This window comes from Phycodurus eques, chromosome 1 (assembly GCF_024500275.1).
Source record: "Phycodurus eques isolate BA_2022a chromosome 1, UOR_Pequ_1.1, whole genome shotgun sequence".
In the NCBI taxonomy this organism is placed as follows: Eukaryota; Metazoa; Chordata; class Actinopteri; order Syngnathiformes; family Syngnathidae; genus Phycodurus; species Phycodurus eques.
Window position 1 is genome coordinate 15,403,310 of NC_084525.1, and position 12,989 is coordinate 15,416,298.

General features: G+C 39.8%; 1 protein-coding gene across 1 annotated transcript in view; it reads left to right on the top strand.

Annotated features, from left to right (window-relative positions):
• The first annotated feature begins 1,140 nt into the window (after positions 1-1,140).
• LOC133404313 (helicase ARIP4-like) overlaps positions 1,141-12,989 on the top strand; it is a 67,635-nt gene continuing 55,786 nt past the window's right edge. Inside the window, 1 exon segment of the mRNA XM_061680081.1 lies at positions 1,141-1,311. The gene's annotated coding sequence lies outside the window, so the exon portion shown is untranslated.

The following is a 12,989-nucleotide window of genomic DNA, read 5'->3' on the forward strand; positions in this document are numbered from 1 at the left end:
TTGACTCTGGCTTTCCTGTGTGGAGTTTGCATGGTCTCCCCATGCGTGGGTTCCTCTCACATTTCAAAAACATCAAGACTAAATTGTCCGTAGGTGTGTGCATGTGAGAATGAAGGGTTGTTTGTCAGTATGTGCCCTGCATTTGGCTGGTGACCAGTCCAGGGTGTATCCTGCTTTTGCCCAAAGGCAGCTGGGATAGGTTCTGACACACCTGTGACCCAAACAAGCCTAGTCACCCACCCTAGCTTCACCCTGCGTCGTCTTGGTAACAAAAGCTGTACTCTGCATTGGCTCTGCAGGGGGGAAATATCCATCCATCCATTTTCCATATAGCGCTTGTCCTCATTGGGAACTTTCCCCAAAGCTGGTTGTATATCCTGGACTGTGCTGCAAAACTCAAAAATATATGTCTTATTTCTAGTCAAAACTAATCTGGTTATATTTAAGACTCAGGTAAAAAGTCATATTTTTAGACCATTTTCAATTGTTTCAAGCTCATATTTACTGGAGTAACGTAGTAAACCTTGCTCTACTGTCAATTTTTTCTACCTTCATAAAGTAGCTTAAAACAAGTGAAAATTGTCTAAAAAAAAAAAAAATTACTTTTTATGCGATGAGTCTTATTTTAAGTGAGATTTTGAGTTTTTGCAGCGTGATCACCAGCAAATCAGAGGGCACGCCTAAAAGAACAAACCAACGAACAAACAAAAAACAACCGTTCAAGCTATGGACAGTTTGGTCTTCAATGAACCTAACATGTATGTTTTGGCCTGTAGGGGGAAGCTGGAGTGTTGCTTAACATTCAGCAACATTCCACACAGGAAGCTAGGCCAGAGACAAGATTCGAACGAACCTCGAGGCAGACATGCTAACCGCGTTTTTGCATGTAAAATACGGTTATTAACTAAACTAAGTGAGTCCAACGTGAATTGACAGTCAATATTTACTAGCTCTGATCACGCACGCACGCACGCACGCAAAACGTGAACAACTATCAGATGCAGCGAATCCTGACAGGATACAACAATACGCAGGTTATTTCAATAAAAGTAACGGAAGCATTTGACAGCATGCAGCTCGGCTGGCATTGTTTGGTTGCTTGTGCACTTCCGGAACTTTCCTTGCAGTGTTTGAGTGGAGGGCAGGCAGGACGAGGGCTGCCCAGCCTCCTCTCGTAACAACAAACTGATGAATGACTGGAAGCCCACAAGCCTTCCAGCCCCGCGTGTCCGTACTCTTGCACGCCTCGTCTCTGTTTACTCACCTTTTGTTTGGAACAGAATCGCAAATTGACCAGAAGCGGGAGGGCAGGTGAGAGACGTTTGGCACTTGCAAGTGCTTCTTTTCGTCCTGTCGTGTGTGTGTGAGTGTGTGTGCGCGCGCGCGTGTTCGTGTGGACGGGAGGGTCTTTTAGGCTGCATGCAGACAATAGCAGCTGCAACGTCGGCGCCCTCAGTCCACCATGCAATGGTGGAGTTCACCTTGTTTGTTATGAAACGAGCGAGCACGCTGCTTTTGTTGTTGTTTTCTTTTTTTCTTGTCAGCGCGCTTTGGGGTTTTCATAACAAGCTTGTGCATGCGCGTTTTTTTTTTTTTTTTTTTTAAATCTCCTCCTGACTGTCTGTCTGCCAGGGTTACCTAACAGGCTCCCGAGGGCCCCAAAACACGACGTATACATCATGTCTAAGTTGGAGCCCTAGTGTTGCTATAAATCGTCTTAGCGACTTTTTTGTTTGTTTGTTTTTCTTACTCAACTTGGATGTGGGTCAAACTTTTTTTTTTTTTTTTGCACATGTAGCCGACAGTGCTTCATTCAGCTGGGACAGCAAGACATTTGACAATGAGCACTTTCCAGTTTCCGACTGTGCCCTTGACTATTTGAATTAGGTTGAGGGCAAACATTATGCGGTGTGATTCTGAGGTTTCATCATGGATAATGATTGTGGAGTTCAGCATGGTACAATAGTGGTTAGCACGTAGCCTCGCTATTCTTGAGGTTTGGGGTTTTAATCTAAGCTCCGTCCTTCCTGTATTGAGTTTGCATGTTCTCCCTCACTTGTGTGGGTTTTCTCAGGGTAGTCCAGTTTCCTACCAAATTCCAAAACATCCATAGTAGGTTAATTGAAGTCTAAATCAGGAGTGAGAAATTCTGGCCCAGGGGCCACATGAGGTCCGCTTTCTTCTTTAACTTGGCCCCCCGAGTATTTTACATCAAAGATCCTGTTACTCTTGTCATATATGTTGAATTATTTTAGTGTTTTTTTTGTTAAAATATATATATATATTTAAGATTATTTTATCACACATAATTGGTTAATTTATTGTAAATAATAAGGACAAAATATTTGAAATATAAAAATGTTTATACAGTGGTACCTCGGTTCTTGAATCCCCCCATTCATGAACAAGTGGCAGCTAAAGGAGTGACTTTTTTGACAAAGCAAAGCACTCGACTTATGGAAGAGAGAGGAAAGTTATTGCTAATGTGCTAAGTAACGTCCTATATGAAAGTCTTTACTCATTGAATTAATATTCATGCATTTATTTTGTGAAGTGCTTTAGTGAGTGCACTAGGATGTGATGTTATTAGTAGGTCCAATAAGAAGCCTTGTTGTGTATGATTGCTGTTTAATTGTTTTTTGTTAATAGGTATGAAATAAATATGCCTAAAGGCTAAAGCGAATGGGCCATCACTTACTTTATTACTCAACACAAAGATTCAACATTGCTGTTTAACAGAGTGGAGAAATTAAAAAAAGGACTCACTAGTGATAGCACTGGCATTATCTGATAACTATCGATATACCCTCTTTTTTTCAAAGGCCAAGACATTGCTCAGTGATATGCCACTGAGCAATGTCGTAATTATGTTCATAATTACGTGTGTTTTCACTACACTGATTTAAAAAAAAATAAAATAAAAATAAAAAACTGCTGGAACAGATTAATCATGTTTTCATTCATTTGAATAAGATACATTGCTTTGGTTTTCGAACATAGTCTGGTAAATTTCACAACAATTCAGCTCTTTGTTACAGAACAGCTAGTTGTGCAAAAAGGACTGAAACAGGCAACAGTTGGACATGTTCATTCAAACCTTTAGAGAAGTCAAATTAAGTTTACCTGTAAAAGTTATCGTGCATTTTTTAGGTTCGCCCGAAAGCTGAATATAAATAAATAGGTTTTCGTGCTTTTATTGTAAAAGGTTTTGAAGGGTACCAAAACGACTGATTCATGCTATGCCACCTTTTACCACCCTCGCACTGGGATCCCCCCTGTTGTGCTGCAGTATTTAAATTTTGGTTGAAAATAAATGGGATTTTAAACTCTGATTAAATGATGTGCAGGCGTTTCTTTGGCACCTCTTTCCCCTCATCCTTAATCATGTCAGTGTGTTCCTGTTAAAAAGCTCAGCAGGCGTTTCAGTACAGGAAGAGAGTGTTAAAAGTAGCACAGGGCTGATGGATGAAGGATCTCAGGGAGGGTTTGCTTCTAACATTGGGTGAGGTTTAATTGGCATAACGGGACATGACCGATTGATTGAAGGGGCTGCGTCAATTTCATAATGGAAGATCATGACATGCTGAACATGAAGCAAAGTGAACTCAAATCTTCAACCTCTGAGTAAAGCAAAAAATCTTTAAAAAAAAAAAAACACCTGCGGAATGGAAGCAGGAGTGTCTGACCTGCGCCTCATGTAAAACAAGAAGGGGAAAGTCATCATTGTTGACTGGTGTTTTTGCTATTGAGTTTTAGCATCTAAGCTTCTTGTCTTAGACCAGATGGGTGTAGCGCCTCCACTCCTTCTCATCAATTAGTCATCCTTAGCAACAAACAATGTGGCAGTGGATGGGGCTACATTGAGCGTGAGCAAACATACTGGTACTTGTTTAGTCAACTATGACCAAGATCACAAGAATACCTGGGATTGTTCCCCCCCGGTTGATTATTCTCCTGGTTCCAGTTCTGGTTGGTTGGTCTTGTGGATCCAGTTCCGTCTGGTGGGTTTCCTGTTCTCATTCCAGTTGGTTGCTCTTCCATTTCAGATTCCTGTTCCAGTAGGTTGGTTTTCTGGTTCTGTTTTTCAACTTCTTGTTGGTCTGCAATCTCTGCTGGGATAGGCTGAAAATAAGAACAGCTGCTATAGAAAATGGATGGATGCATGTTAAAATAACCTACTATTTGACTAATGCCTGGATCAGACAACAAAACAAATTTGGTCTTTCACAATTGCACTATGTCAGACAACTGCCATAAAAGCTTGCCGTATCTCGGTCAGACAGTGGCAACACTACACGACATGTATTCCGATATCACTGAATTCCGTCTTTTACGATCACTGGGCTTTATCTTGTCAAATCAAACACTGTCGGAGAGGCGGAACCAGAAAACGTATCAGCGGTTAACAGAAGAATTTTCATTGTGGCGTTGAAGGGCTATCGTAGGTCCAAATTGTTGGTCATGTATTAGGTGACATTACAAGAAGTTTTGTAATTGACAAAAATCTGACAAAATATGTCTGGCCCAATCTGGGAAATGGGCTGCGATAGCTAATCGGGCCAATATCGGGGCTAAAATCCTGTTGTCTGATCTCGGCATAAATTATGGTCATTTTTTTATTATTGGATAAAAATAGTTATTGTAATACCGAGTTATGAGGTGTGTGTGTTGTCTGCTTAATGAGTCATTGTTGCGTAATTGTTGTCTTGTCTACAATAAAACAGGAATTACAGCTGTGGACCAGCAATTTTGTTTGCTGTCAGCATTTTTAAAGAATATTTCATGCATGCTCCCTTTCATAGACAAAGAAGCGAAAATAAGTAAAGCAGCCTACTGACATACCGACAATTGGGACAAATTGAAGCATTTTACCTACCTTGAAATTAAAGTCAGCAAAGGTGCAAATATCGGTGTTCCCGAAAGATTATCGATTTGCGATTATCCTCTGGTGTGGGGTGTATTATGATCAGCTTGGAAAACGTTAGGCCCAACCTTAAACCTGGTCATTATGTACGCTTGCAAATAATTGCAATATTCACAATTATTTTTGATTGATATTGGAATCACGATTCATAAAAAGGATTCTACATCAATTTCAAAACTTGTATTTATAAAACTACCAAAAGTCAACTTTAAATACATCTTCTAATAACAACCAGAAATAAATTTGTAACAAGTAAAATCCTAAGAATGATAATTATTAACATAGCATAGCAATTCTAGCAATTCTAAATTCAGTTAGCAATTCTAACTTTTACACGAGTTATTTACCACACGCACAAACGGTCAAGCTTAGCGCAGCTCTCCAGAACAATATATAACTGAAGAGGTTTAGTCACGTTAAGCATAAGTGATCATTGAAAACATAATGTTTTGCAGCATTTGGGTGCCAAAAAGTCCAGATTATTATAATATTATTAAAGTGGTTTTTTTGGCTTGAAAGGGAACAAAATCGGTGTATAAGTCACGAGACGAGAAAATTAAAGCCATTTGCTAATTAACGCAACAATAGAGTCATGATTCAGTGTAATTTCATGATTCAGCGTAATTTCCTCTCTAAGATAGTTTCCATGTGAAGAAGAAACAACAAAATCTCAGTTTTCTTGCATCAGAGGAAATCACTTATTTTCTTGTCTATTGTTATAATATTTTGTTTTCTTTAATATTTCATTTTGATTGTTTCAGTCCATCCTCTTGCTAGTTTTTTTTTTTTTTGTGGTAACAGGCAGGATCAGCCCCTTCTAAGGCAAATTCACACCTACTGGAGACCCTTCCCCTAGTGGGTCCCCTTATAACGCCAAACAACCCCCATGAACCCTAAGAGTAATCAGTGATTGGCTGGAGGGCTGCCAGTAAAGTCCAATCAGAGAGAATCTTTCCCCAAGGATTTCTGAGCCCTCCCCCACTGCCAAATGGCCTTGGAAGATTTGACTTGGTGTGCATGACTTTACCTGCTGCTCATTGTCGTCTTACACGATGCAGCTTTTTGTATTGAAAATCAACACGTTGACCTAATTTTGATTATTATTCTAAGGACAATTCATAATGTGTCAGCCTCTTTGCTTTATTTAAAGGCAGACAGAACCATTGGTTTATTTTGACACACATATGAGGCGTTTGTATGGATTAGATGACGCCCGGGTGGGGCTAGCCTGAGGTTTCATCTATTTAAAAACATCCTTTGAAGCAAGTCGATGCAGGTCAGCATTTTTCACTGATCCAGGTCACGGGCGTGCATGTGTGTATGTGCCTGACTGTTTAATGCAGGTTAATACTATATGAATGTGTACGTTTTACAGGTTCAAAAGTAAAAGTATTTGAAGGGCTATTTATGGTTTCAAAATAAACACAGTAGGCTGCAGGTTTATTTACATTTTCAAGGACAGGTACTTTTAACATTGGCTTTGGGCCAATGTAGAAAAATGTGCTTAAGACATCTGTAGTAAAACGAAAGACATTTTCAAATGTACCCTGCGATTGGCTGGCGACCAATTCAGGGTGTACCCCGCCTCTTGCCCGAAGATAACTGGGATAGGCTCCAGCACGCCTGCGAGCCTGCGATTTTCAAATGTAAAGTTGGATAGTGCAGTTGTTCACAATCTGGTTTAATTCATTCTTGCAATGCACTCCATTTTCTATTCTATTCAACCCACGTGTATGGGAAAGCCCTCAGTGAAATGATGAAACAAAACCTATATTGGTTTGAAAGTAATTGTATTTTGAAAAAACATTCAGATGGACTCTTGTTGTTTATTAACCACATTTAAACATAATATAATTTAAACATTCTTACTGTGGGTCACAGAGCTAAAGTGAATCTTATTTTTTGGTGGAAGCATGGTTTTACTATTAGCTCTTTACTTTTCACATCTTTCTACATTTCCATCTTCTTCTAACTTGTAAAAAGATTTATTTCACGTTTGTCGGTTTCGCTTTGCAGTCCCATTTAGAATAACCACGATTTAAGATACTTTTTTATTCCAGTCATGTGTCCTCCCTGCCAACTTTACTTTAGCATGGCACACTGTCTTTGGTTTAGTTTGGTGAAGATTATTTTGGTTTGTTTTAGCTTGGTTTGATTTAGTCTGGGATGTTTGAGGAAACTTATTTGGATTATTTAGTTGAGTTTAGTCTATTATAGTAGTGTTAGGTATAGTGTGTTTGATTTGATCTTGGTTCAGTGTACTGTAACACATGTTGGGTGGGATATTAGAGTAGAAGTACATGGCTACATTGGTTTAGTTTGAGTTCAGTTAACTTCAGTTTCGTTTGTCTTGGTTGAGTGTTTTACTGGGAAGTTAGTGGAAGCATGTAGTGATAGAAACATTCAGTTAAGACTACTTGTATTGTTTAGATTATTGAATTGCTGTTTGTGAAGCTTGTTTAATTTCGTTTGGTTTTGATTTTATTAAGAGTATAATAATAAGGTACTTTGTATATGATTTGGCCTGTGAAGACGATGTAGACGTGTAACCAACATGAAAACCTGAAAGTGGTTTATGAGAGGGATAACAAGCACATTTCCTGGTACATTTGACTTTGCCAGGATCCAACTTGGAGAATTTTTACAGGACACTTTGGGATGTTACAGAAAGCAAATGTAAATAAAATGACTTTAAGAGGATGGCAATTACAGCATGTCCTTGTGTCTTGGCACACACCTTATATAACTACTTTTTTAGTAAGCTGAAGCTGACATTATTAGCCAGATCTTATGTAAGGAGTCTTATGCAAGCAGCTGTGTTCACAATCCCCCTGAATCATTTCTTTTATTTCTCTCCCCCCTTCTCTTTTATGCTGTCACCTTGTTTGCTCAGAAGCCGCACAAGTCTTTCATTTTACAATAACTCTTCAATAAGTAACTTAATTAGTAACATTTATAGAATTTCACCAGCAGTCTGGGGCCTCAATGTTCCCAATGTTCAACAGGAACCAAAGTGTGCCACAAAATGTTACTGTGATTTAAAAAGAAATTGTAGACGTGCATTACCGAAATGAACTTTACCCAAGTGTGTAATATTTAAAGAATGGCAACTGAATGTTAATTTTTAATTAGGTATCACCTTTTGAGTATTTATTAGTTAATCGATTAATCCAGACTGACTACCGTATTCCTGCATGGTGTGAATGTACAGTGAGTGGTCATCTTTTCTGTAGAGGTGCAAGAATGAATCAGTTAATCCTAATCAATTATCAAATTAATCGACAACTATTTTCTGGTGCATTGCCGCCGGAGAAATTACTGTCCCAAAACTATGCGCCCTGTGCGACGCTCCGAAATTGCGCGACCCCTGGCTGATCGTCAGTGGGGTGGTTGTATTAAGTTTGATAAATTCTGAATGAACTACCGTTATTTCTTTTTAATGACGAATATTGAGTAAAACAAAATGATATACAGTATTTTCTAAAATACTTTGCCATTTACCAAAATACTTTTGTTAAAAGTGTTCTCTTTAATAAAATACTGTTGTCTAATAATGATTACCCATGTGTTATATTGTCGTTGTAATGGTAGTCAAATGGGATTTTTGATGCTTTAACCCTAGTCTGTTATCGCAGACTTGTACTGTTGGGGGAAAAAAAGCCATCTATTTTTGATTCTCTGGCACCTCCCTCACTTTCCCATGGCAGTGTGTTTTTTTTAGGACAGCAGACAGACAGCCCAGACTGCTCCTCTCTCACCCCAGCTTCTCCATCACAACCCTACCCCCACACTGCTTCTTCTTGCAGCTCTGTAGACTCTCTACTCTGACCTCATACATGAGACCACTTCTGACCCCGCAACACTCACCGTAAAGTCTTTGGAAGATCTAATTCAGATTTTAATTCAGAAAACTGTACTGGCAAATTTTTAGATAACCACCGTACAAGTTGCTGTCCTTTTTGTCCTCATTAGGGTGAGGTGTGGAGCCTATCCCACCTTATTTTGGGACAGAGGCAATGTGAACCCTGGACTGGTCGCCAGCCAATTGCAGGGCACCACTGCTAATACTGTAAAATTCGGCCCCACACCTCATTCTACAATACTGAAGTGTAAAAACAATAAAACACGTTTTATCTTTACCCATATGGCATAATCCGGCATCAAACAAAAAACAAAACATTCATCATAATACTTATGTCATATCAGGCAGTATCAGAATCAGAATCAGAATCATCTTTATTTGCCAAGTATGTCCAAAACACACAAGGAATTTGTCTCCGGTAGTTGGAGCCGCTCTAGTACAACAAACAGTCAATTTACAGATTTTGAGTGATTTGAGATAGTTCAAAATGGGATCACAAATGACAAAGAACCTATTCTCCGTTTGACTCCAGGTGGCACCAGACTGTATCAGGGGCTTGAAGCCAGGAAAGTACTGCCGAGTACTAATGGGAGACACAGGGAAGAGCTAAGCCGCATTCTAATTGGGGCCTCTGTAGTAGTAGTAGTGCAGTAGTAGTAAACGCAGTCTAGGTTTATACCGTTCCAAATAAAAACCGATAATACTTTATCGATATACTTAAACAATGATTTGGAGAGGTATAAAGGAATTTGGGGAGTATATTCTTTTTAATACAGTTAATACAGCTGCCAAAGAGAAATAGTTTTCCATTTTTCCAAATCTAATTCATTTTTTTCTGACAGATTAGAGTAATTTGAGTGGTGAAGTGTAGCGAAGAAGATAGAAGATTTGAAGAGATAGCGAGTGTGGAGGACTTTAAATACTTGGGGTCAACAGTCCAGAGCAATGGTGAGTGTGGTAAGGAATGTGAAGAAACGGGTCCAAGCAGGTTGGAACGGGTGGAGGAAGGTATCAGGTGTGTTGTGCGACAGAAGAGTCTCTGCTAGGATGAAGGGCAAAGTTTGTAAAACAGTGGTGAGGCCAGCCGGATTAGAGACAGCGGCACTGAAGAGACAACAGGAAGCAGAGCTGGAGGTGGCGGAAATGAAGATGTTGAGGTTCTCTCAAGGAGTGACCAGGTTGGATAAGATTAGAAATGAACTCATCAAAGGGACGGCCAAGGTTCGATGTTTTGGAGACAAAGTTAGAGAGAACAGACTTCGATGGTTTGAACACGTCCAGAGGAGAGATAGTGAGTATATTGGCAGAGAGCTAGAGGAAGACCAAAGAGAAGGTTGATGGATGTAGTGAGGGAAGACTTGAGGGCAGTTGGTGTTAGAGAGGAGGATGCAGCAGATAGCCTTGCATGGAAAAGGATGACACTCTGTTGCGACCCCTAACGGGACAAGCCGAAAGGAAAAGAAGAATTGCTCACTATGTGCAGCAAAGGAGTTGCAGAGGTTATTGAAATATTTTTATGAAAAACAAATCCAGGAAAATTGGGTGAATAGTTTAAAATTGAAGTTGTTGACCAGGAGCTCTTGCACACACGTCTTTCTCCTTACATCACAACCGGAAGCCCAAAAGACAGGCAGCTGTACCTTAACCACATGTGATGTGTTGCATTTTTACATCTTTTTGGCTCTTGTGAATGACTATGTATTACATAACAATGTTTGCTCAAGTAAGTTCCCAACATTCATCTTCTGTTTCGCTTATCCTCACGAGCCTATCCCAGCTATCCTTGGGCGAGAGGTGGGGTACACCCTGAACTGGTCGCCAGCCAATCAATTTCCCAACATAAGTCTATAATCAATTATTTTTGAGCGTACACTGTGTTAAAATGTTCATCATCACTGGTATGGCAGGTTGTATTATGTTTTTCTGTCACTTTCGGAAAATGTCATGGGCTTAAGCGGGCAGAGGACATTGAAAGTGCTTATTTAGAAATAACAGTTTATCAAAAAAAAAATGTTTTAAGTGATTCATTCAATAGCAAGTTTATACAAATTGGAATACAGTAATTTTTCCTCTCTCAGTGAGGTTTTACTGTACTGTACTTTCTTGGAACACAGACACCTCACTTTTGAATGACATAAGAAACAACAATACAGTTATAGATAGTTATTTATCTGGCGTGTCCTGCTTGAGTTTCAAATTCACGCAAACAACATACCCCGGGTTGAGAGTCGAGTGCACCAACTGCTGGGCTATTAGCCCGGCGTGCTTGGTCAGCGACCAGCAGCCTGTTTCCAAGGATTCCGAGAACTGACGTTTGGCACCGTGTGAGCTGTAATTGCTCGCTCTGCCTACTGTCCATGCTATGTCCATGCTATAAATACCCTTTAAACTCTAGTAGCCTATACAAATTTTAAAAATTTTATCCAAACTCTGAGCTGACCGTGACAGTATTAAAAAAAAAAAAAAAAAACACCCCCCCCCCCCAAAAAAAAACCCACACATTTTGAATGGAGCCAGCATTTGTGGTTTATATGGCTGTCAAACCTTGGGGCAAACTCTGAAGCGCTTCCCGAATCGGTCACGTGGTACAGCCGGCCAGCGAGACTTCAGCGTCGTCATTTCCGCCTGCTCCTCTAAATGAAGCAAGCCTCAATATGCGCTTTGCGGAAACGTCCCTTCCATTACACAACAAGCCCCGAAGACTCGGCACATATCGTAACATCACTAGTTTTTGCACTACACACAAACACAACAGGAGACCCTTTCTGTGTGGTATTTTCAGTCCCAGTAGTTAATAATAGTTCATTTTGGTTATGTTAAAGCATGACTAATATGCACATGCATTTTTTTGTAGCAGTTGGAAGTACACAAAACAAGACATTTTCTTTAAAGTCTTCCCAGCCATATTTATGTGCCGCCACTGCCTGCCATGTTATGTTACATAAGAACTTATATAGATGATTTAAAGTTGTGTGTGTGTTCTTCCCAACAGTGCTTCTTAGTCTGTGGTAGTAGGAGCACTGCTGCCTCAAAACTCTTTCTTTGTGGAGGCAAAAGCTAAAGAGGTAGAGAAGCGTGGAAATATATAATATTCATATATAAATTTCCTGGATGAATAGATAATATAAGAGTTAAACTCATTAAATTTCAATCAGATAAATGTCACTGTTGCAATATAGACAAAGACAGTTTGGTAAACATTTTAGCGTGATTTAATAACAACAATACCTTTAATATCTTTTCTTGCAGCCACTTACTGAACAAGCTAATTCCAGTGTTGGCGCTAACATTAGCGCTGGTGCCCGTGCTCACTCCATTCATCCAGTAGAACCTTTGTGAGGTCTGTTTTGTGCACTGGGAACAGAAAAGTGCCTTCCGTGCAAAGTTAGTACCAAACAATTCCTTGCATCGGGAAGAAATAAGATTTTGAGCGAACCATGGGATCAAAGGCAAGCCCCAGTGATAAGAAAGAACTTTCTTATTTTGCTGCAGTGTGTCAATTCGTGCTAATTGTGCGTCACACTCGATTGCAACAAACAGAGGTGGAATTGGGGCATGAGGACATGATGAATGGTTTCCTTCTAATACGTTTACGCATGTGCAAGGGTGGAAACATTCCTTTGTAGAATTCAGCATTGTAAGACAATGTCTTCCCAGGGAGAACAAGTGGATGTGCTACATATAAAGGGCGCAGCTGCCGTCCGTCTGTGTTGTTTTGCAGGTAACCATAGTTTTCCTCTTTAGTTGCTTGTGGTAAATATAGCATGTTGATTGCTTACTGGGTGAGACATGATCATTCATGAGGAGTCTAACAGGATTGCCGAACAGCATTTTACTGTCGTTCTTTATTTAAGTCAGCAGTGTCCAAAATCTGGGCTGGGGGCCATTTTTGGCCTGCAGCCTGTGTTTTGTTGTCTCGCAACATATTTCACAATTAAATTAAACATGACCAGAATCAGAACACAACAAACGAGTACTACAGCCACACTGGGCAAAGAAAAAAACAAAGAAAAAAGTTGAATGTCTAGTTTGATTAAAAAATTTACCGTCAGACAAATTGCCTGGATTTGTCAGTTATGCAACTGGTTGTGTAATGTTATGCAAGGTGTGCTCACAGGTGAAATCGCTGTGTCTTTGTCCAATATTTCAGTAAAGCATGTTTCTTTTCTTGCTTGGAAAACTGCAGTAGATGGAAGAAGCCTC